Below are 8,949 nucleotides of genomic sequence, written 5' to 3' on the forward strand. Positions count from 1 at the left end.
TCTATTATTATTATTGTTATTATTATTATTATTATTATTATTATTGTCAGAAAGTGTTCATTGTTGGGCTAAGTTGACAAAGTTTATCCTTATCTCTCTCCTACAAGTCTGCTATTTCTTTAAGATCCCCACATATCTCTAGCATTGGCTTAAGTAGGACGTGGAACACTGAAGAGGGCAATCAGGAAAAGCAGCAGTAAAGTTAACTTAAACTGCTCCCTTAATCCTGAGAAACTTTTAAAGTCTATTAAGGGAAATATCTGAACAGCCTACAGCCTGCTCTCCTAGGCAGCTCAGCAAAGCAGCTTCCTGCCCATGTGCTGGTGGAAACAGGTGACCTGCTAGTGGTTTTATCCCTAGGAAGGAGGAAAGGGGAATAAAACTCTTCCAAACCTCTTGGCTGAACTCAGGCTGTTCCCCAAGGATTTATTTGTTTGTTGTTTATTTGTTTTTTTGCCTACGAAAAAGTGTATTTTCTTTTGCCTAAAATAGAAAGCTTTTGCTTTTTCCTTTTGTCCCTCCTAAATTTAGTCTTGGGCTATGGCTTTTTGCCCGCCCTCCATTCAAAGGCTAATTGGGGCATGTCTCCATCTACACCATTTTTTCCCCTCTGAAGTCCACTAGCTTTGTGAGGCTTTAACCCCTAGCCAGTACATATTAAGGTAGCGCCACCTATGGACAGGAAGTAAAATTGCAAACAATTTAATAATTAGATTTGAAAATAAATAGGCAACTGAGTATGGTGCTAAAAAGCATGGCCCACACTCTGAGAGAGCACTTTTATGACTATCTGAAACAGCTCCTGTTTTCAGAGAACATTACTGAGTTTACACAGCTCACAGTTTCAGAATGGATTTGTTTAGTACTGTTTCTAGGTATGCTTATTCTAATTGAATACCTTGCAGTTTATCTATTTCTCCTTAAGTAAAAACAACAGAATGTTAGCTTGAGTGATCACAAGACTCAGATAGAAAACCCTGAGAAAAAATTGAGTTATCTCAAGATTCAGGAGGGAGATTCATCTCCGTATACCCTCTTACCATCTAAGCCTATCTAGCCTCTGCCTCACCCTAACTGCTCTTGCCATGGCAATTCTCTATTACTTTGCTCAGCTTTGCCCTTACCTCTCATCCTTCCTCCTCTGCCCCAACCCCTCTCTCCCCTGTCCCTACCTCTCATTCTTCCTTCTCTTCACCCCCTACCCCACTCCGGATCCTTTTCCCACCCCCAGATTAACCCCTCCCTCTCAGCTCACCTACTCCTCCTTGTCCCCTTACCTATTTCATTAGAACCCAAACTACAAGCCAAGCAGCAGAAATAATTAATATAATAACATAATTCAGTTAAAGGTCTATTCCCCTTAACATGGAAAATTTGCTCCAAGCCTTTTTAACAGAAAGAGAAATTGTTTCTCTTGTTAATCAGGCCCAGGAAAGGAGAACAATTCACAAGAAGACCCAAAATGGAATTTGAATAAAGAGGAAGATTACTTGAAACTATGCCAGGCTAGAAAGACATTACTAAAACCTAAGAGAATTTGTTCTGATAGGTCTGGAACATGGACAAAATTTGAAAAACTTAAGTAGAATAATGAGGAAAATCTCTCCCAGTTTATGGATAAGACTTATTGAGCTGGGAGGTAGATATATAGACCTGGATCTTTCCAGAGAAAGATTTATTTTCAGACAAATAAGAAGACAGTTTGTAAAAAACTGTTTTAAAGTGGTCAAAGACTATTTTAAGACTAAACTGCCCAAACTGGGCTAATATGGATCTTGAGGAATTGAGAAGAATAGCTGTTTAACAGCCATGAGAAGAAAGATGAAGACAACAGTGACTTAGTGGAGGCATTAAGGAAGGAAATAAAAACCAACTGAAAAATGTGAAAAAGACAAAGCAAATCAAGGAGTGGCCATAGTCCCTTTGTAGGAATCCACAAATCGACCATTAATGTGTTACTTCTGTGGAAAAAGAGGTCATGTAATGAACTGAAAAAAGTGAAATCAGGCAAATAGAAATAATAACAATTATAGAAATGCATTTAGAAATAATAATTCTTATAAGGCAAATGATAACTCACACCAAAATACCCAATATGGGGCTCATCCACACTATAATCAATGGAAATGCCCCTCAGTGTGTAGGATCCCAGAGAAATAGCCTGGGATCTTTATGAAGGTGTAAGGGGGGGAAGAAAGGGCTCTGGAATCATAGAGTGAAACTTTTGATTTTCCAGACCTTAATGTCTTAACACCAATTATCTCAGTCCATTTTCCCCACAATAGTAATGATCTTAATGGGTTCTCAGAAGTGATTTTCAGATATCTTGGAGTGCCACTACTTCTGACTAATCATTCACCTACCTTTGACTTGAGTGGTAGTAAGTATATGAGTGATAAAGTGAAATGCAATAGCACTAGTGCATTCCCCATCTCCACATTTATTGTATTCCTCACCTCCACATTTTCAATGGAAGGGATATATAAATACATGCCTTTTATGGCTGTTACAATTTTATCCTAGAGGTGGAAGGATTTCCCATGGGACTTTGTGATCCCTGGATGGCTCTCAGAGGGAGGATTTCCCATAAGGTTTGGTGACCCTTGGATGGTTTTATATTTGTACCTCTTTAGCTTATTCTACCCTTCCACCAGGATGGTATTTTAGGTTCTAGGTGACATTCTAGACCCAAAAGATCTGCATCAGCAATATAAGCAGGACCTATAGATTTCTCACTCCATGACCTATACCCAGGAGATAAGGTGTATATAAAGAACTTCCAAAGTAATGGAGGATCTCAGCCTTCCTGGGAAGGTCCATTCCAAGTCCTGTTAACCACTCCAACAGCTATTAAAATTGGATAAAAGGACTCTTAGATTCATTGCTCACATATAAAATGAGCACCTTCTATAGAAACTGAATAACTGTATACCATAATGCAATTTAAAAAAAAAACTTTTACTCCTCCTAAGATTGGACGGGAAATATAAGTCCATAGACAAATTGGACACTATTTTGGTTGATATGCTGTCATGGAGTCAGTATTTATGCTTTTTTGATTTTAAAGAATAAGTATAAAATATCCATTATCCTAATATCACTGCATATCCAAAAGCTTTAGGCTATAGAAACATGCCATTAATTGTTAAGTGTTATGGGACTTTGACTGATAATTATGTCTGATTTCAGAAGAAGGAATCACAAAAGAGCCACTGTACAGTGCTGAAAAGCACAAGGTCAAGGAGACAAACTAATCCCAGTGGGATTGATAAGAATCTATGCCAAGACAGAGGACTTGTTTTGAGGTTCAGGAGAGTGGCTGTTTGACAACATCAGATGCAGGATTTCCCCATGCAAGATTTCCGACAAGTACCTCAATTTGGTTGCCATTTTGGCTCCCCTCTCCCTGAGAGCAAAGGTAAAATCAGATCAAGAAATCATATTTCCCTTTTTGCTTCAAAATCTAGTCCCTTTTCTGTGCACTCAGATAGATAGTAAAGTTCACAATCTTCTACCATCTTTCTCCATAAAATTTCATGAATAAAATTCTATTCTAAACTGATGGGGTCCTTATCAGCCATATCTCTTGCTTAGCAAAAAGCTCCAGGGTTAAATTGATGGAGTCTGAATACAGATGAAAATATACTATTTCATTTTCTTTTTTCTTTTATTTTTGATGTTTGAGATCAATTCCACAAAATGATTAAAATTAAAAAATATTTAACATTATTGCACATGTAGAATATGTATCATTTCTTACTATATTGAAGACTGAGGGAGTGAAGGACAGAGGTTGAAAAGGAGTAGAACTTGGAACTGAAAAATGAACATTTAAAATTGTTTTTACATGTAATTGGGCAAAAATAAAATATTATTTTTTAAAAAAGGAAGCTCCAGTGTTCCATGCGATCATACGGAAAACTCCTACCACTTTTAGAACATGATGCTTTCTTTTGTGTCATCCCTGGTCACATTCTACTTTGATAGAGATGCCTCTAATTCAGAGGGACCCTTCTGACCAGGCTACAAAATTCCTCAAGGAACAACCCAACGAAGATTGGACTTTCTACCACCACATGTCACATTTCAAGATAAATATATGAACAAACTGCTCTTTCTAGCATGGCTGAATGCTGAGCAGGGCACATAGTGGGTGAGCCACAAATATTGGTAGAATTGGATGCTCAAACCTAAAGAAGGAGACCTCTCCTGATATGATTCAGAAAGGACTCTGGTCACAGTGACAGAACAAAAGAAATTCTCTTTCTCTCTTGGTGTTAGAAAGTTTCAGTAACAAAGGAGTTCTTCATTGTAGTTCCAATATAAAGAGAGAAAGTGCTTTGGAACAAAGAAGGAGAAAATTTGCTTCCATGAAAGACAAAGCAAGTAGTAGACTGTGCACATAAGTATATTGAACAAGTCATCACAAAAGAAGGAGCCCTTACAATAGCATGGACTTTAATTCCAACCAATCCCCAACAGCCATCATCCAAGGAAGCAACCTCTTTGAGAATGCAGGTTGGCCACTGCTTGGGCAGATTCTGTAGCATCCGCCTCAATAGCCACAGCAACTAAAGAACCCCAAAACAAAGTCCTAATAAGCAATATCCTTGGCATTATCAAATGATTCAACATTTGATCAGTATGGTTTTATCAATAAAAATGTCATTGAAGAAGATGCATTACCATCTTCTTTGCTCCATCAGATTTGAGGCTATTAAGAACCCAAAGAGCCATGGGCTTTTCCATCTAATTTGAAATTGAAACCCCCTTGTCTACTTTTCTATTTGTGTCTCCTGTTCTTTTATAAGTGATTAATATGCACTTTTCATTGCTCCATTTATTTGCTTGGCAGGATCTCAAGGCTATTCACTCTTCTCAACTCAGTTTATCCAGTTTATACATCCTAAAATGTAGCACCCCATAACTGAGCACAGTACTCTAGAAGTGGTCTGACCAGGCAGAGATCACCTCCTACATCTGATGGTGTCACTAGTAGATAAAATGCCAGACTTGGAGCCAAGAAGACTTGAGTTCAAATCTTGTCTAAGATATTTACTAGCTGTGTGACCCTAGATAAGTCAATTAACCTCTCAGCCTCAGTTTCCTTATCTGAAAACTGGAAATAAAAATAGCATTTATCTCATAGGATTACTGCAAGGATCAAATGAGATAATACATATAAGGTGTTTTGCAAACCATCAAGGAATATGTGTGTGTGTGTGTGTGTGTGTGTGTGTGTGTGTGTGTGTGTGTGTGTGTAAGCTACTATTATTATTATCTTCATTTTTATCACCATACTTTATCCAAGGGAGTCAGCACAGGATCTAGAATGGAGGGGATATTAGAGATAATCTCACCCAATCACTTCATTTTATAAACACTCAGAGACAGAGAAATGAAATTGTCTCCCCAAGGCCACACAGGTCTTTAGGAACAGAGCTTTGGACCAAGGTTTTCTGCCTCAAAATCCAGTGCCCTGCCTATGTTGCAATGCCATCAGCAACAGAGATGCTCCAGGAATGCATATAGTAGGGAGGTCTATGAATGGTACTCTGGCACCCCTTCTGACCATGACATGTTTGAGTAATACCTGGACCCTCAGATGCTGCCGTGGTCCTTTGTTTAAAAGAACTGAAGGCGGAGGCAGGTGATGCAGTGGAGAGAGTGATGAGCCTGGAGTCTCCAAATCAAATATGGTTCCTGACACTTAATAGCTCTGTGACCCTGGCCGAGCTACTTAACTTTATTTGCCTCTGTTCCCGATATATAAAATGATAAGGAAGGAAACGACAAACAACTCCAGTATCTTTGCCAAGAAAACTCCAATTTTCATTATGAAAAGTCAGACACAACTGAAAACAACTTAGGGCAAAAGCCTCTGGGCCTCAGCATCTCTAAAATGAAACAATTAGGGTAGATTCTCTCTCCTACCCCTTCTACTCTCAATTCTGCTCTCTCTCCTTAGACACTGTGTGGTGATGGTGGTGGTGATGATGTCCTCTTCATTAGTCATCTGAGGAAACTGAGGTCCCGAAAAGTTCAGGGGGAAAGCAAAATGGGAGTTTAGAGGTAGAGGGGACACCATACAGTTCCTAACCAAAGTCCTTGAAGCTTTAGCATCTGAGGAGTGATTCTAAGAAGCTTTTCTGGGGTAAACTTTTTCCAAGGCAGCCAGAGCTATTCACTGCCTTGAAAACCTTCCTGTGTCTCCAGAATGTGCCTCAAATCTATCTACATCATCAGAAAACAAAGAAGTTACCTCCAAGCTAAAGAGCTCTGGCTAAAACCCTACTGCTACTTCCCCATAATATCTGTTCATTTTTAGCTTAAATTAGCTATCCTCCAATTAGAAATGCCTTGTGATGTTCAAGGGAGAGGCTGAATAATGATCTCCTAAAACTATTTATTAAGCTGCCTAACCCAGTTTCCGATTCCCTGGTCATTCTAGAGAGCCATGGAGTACTATATCACTCAACACTTATGATGCTGGCCTAACCAATAAACTCAATATAACCAATAAATGGTTATTTTTACCCAAAATTCAGGCTCTTGAGATCATTTTAATCATGGCATTATCCTATTTGATCCTTATAACTGACTCGGTGGAGTCCTTGCTATTATTATCCCCATTCTACAGACAAGAAATAAAGTCTGAGAGAGGGTAAGTGACTTGCCCAAGTCCAGACTTAGTAAATGTCTAAAGCAGAATTCAAACCCAGAGCTTTCTAATTCCAAATCCAACAAGCCATGTACTGGATGACCTAACAGCTTACTACTTTCACCACAAAACTGAGGGCACCTGAGGACACAAAAGATGAGTGACCAAGGGCCATATTTCAGACACTTACTTAGATATATGACTCAGGGAAAGTCACTTAATCCCAATTACCTAGCCCTTCCCACTCTTCTGTCTTGGGACCAATATAAGTATTGATTCTAAGATAGAAAATAGGGTTTACAAATATAATAATCCCCTGCAAAATGAAGAGATGATAAAATATGGGAATAGCAAATGCTGAGAGAGGAGTATGGAAAGACAAGCACACTATTCATTGTTAGTGAAGTTGTGAATTATAGCAAGCATACTGGAAAGTGATTTGAAATTTTGCAGATGAAATTATTAAAATGTCCGTCCCCTTTGACCCAGAGATTCCATTACTGGCCATTGACAAAAAGCAAGTACAAAATATTTTTGACAAATCTTTTTTGGGGTGTATGGTAGAAAAAACTGAAAACAAAATGGATGTCTATAGATAGGAGAACTAGCACTAAACAAATTTGGTACGTAAATGTAATGAAATATTACTGTTGAGTAAAAATGTATTCAACATGATTACAAAGTTTAAGGGTTAAACAGTAGGAGTTCAATAAAAGTGAGGAGAGCAGTTGAATAAAACACAATTTAATTTGAGGAGAAGTACAGACAGAAAATAGAAAAGGAGGAAAGAGATATTACTTTTCTAATACCCTCTGATTATACCTACATTCCAAATACTAAAATTTCTAAAACCCTCCTTCTGTCTTCTGAGGACAGGTTCTTCTTGCCTGGCAAGACCAAGCCTCTCTAACCTACACTATCTAAAACTGATTCACAAACCACCTATCTTCTTTTTTTTTTTAACATTTATTAATATTCATTTTTACCATGGTTACATGATTCATGCTCATACTTTCCCCTTCACCCCCTGCACCCCCCACACACCCATGCTGACGCACATTTCCACTGGATTTATCATGTGTCCTTGAACAAGACCTATTGCCAAATTGTTGATAGTTGCATTGGTGTGGTAGTTTCGAGTCTACATCCCGAATCATGTCCACCCTAACACTGGTGTTCAAGCATTTCTTTTTCTTCTGTGTTTCCTCTCCTGCAGTCCTTCCTCTGAATGTGGATAGTGTTCTTTTCAATAAATCCCTCATAGCTGTCCTATGTCACTGCATTACTGCTGGTACAGAAGTCCATTGCATTCGATTTTACCATAGTATATCAGTCTCTGTGTACAATGTTCTTCTGGCTCTGCTCCTTTCACTCTGCATCAATTCCTGGAGGTATTTCCAGTTCAACTGGAACTCCTCCAGTTTATTATTCCTTTGAGAGCAATAGTATTCCATCACCAGCATATACCACAATTTGTTCAGCCATTCCCCAATTGAAGGACATACCCTCCTTTTCCAGTTTTTTGCCACCACAAAAAGCTCAGCTATAAATATTTTCGTACAAGTCTGTTTATTTATGATCTCTTTGGGGTACAAACCCAACAAATGGTATGGCTGGATCAAAGGGCAGGCATTTTTTTATAGCCCTTTGAGCATGATTCCAAATTGCCAGCCAGAATGGCTGGATCAGTTCACAGCTCCACAAGCAATGCATTAATGTCCCAATTTTGCCACATCCCCTCCAGCATTCATTACTCTCCCCTTCTTTTATTTTAGCCAATCTACTAGGTGTGAGGTGATACCTCAGAGTTATTTTCATTTGCATTTCTCTAATTATTAGAGATTTAGAACACTTTCTCATGTGTTTATTGATACTTTTGATTTCTTTACCTGAAAATTGCCTATTCATATCTCTTGCCCATTTATCAATTGGGGAACGGCTTGATTTTTTATACAATTGCTTTAACTCCTTGTATGTTTGAGTAATTAGACCCCTGTCAGAGTTTTTTGTTATAAATATTTTTTCCCAATTTGTTGTTTCCCTTCTAATTTTGACTACATTGTTTTTGTTTGTACAAAAGCTTTTTAGTTTAATATAATCAAAACCATTTAATTTACATTTTATAATTTTCTCTAACTCTTGCTTGGTTTTAAAATCTTTCCTTTCCCAGAGATCTGACAAGTATACTATTCTGTGTTCACTTAACTTATTTATAGTTTCCCTCTTTATATTCAAGTCATTCACCCATTCTGAATTTATCTTGGTGTAGGGTGTGAGATGTTGATCTA

This window comes from Gracilinanus agilis, chromosome 2 (assembly GCF_016433145.1).
Source record: "Gracilinanus agilis isolate LMUSP501 chromosome 2, AgileGrace, whole genome shotgun sequence".
Classification (NCBI taxonomy): Eukaryota; Metazoa; Chordata; class Mammalia; order Didelphimorphia; family Didelphidae; genus Gracilinanus; species Gracilinanus agilis.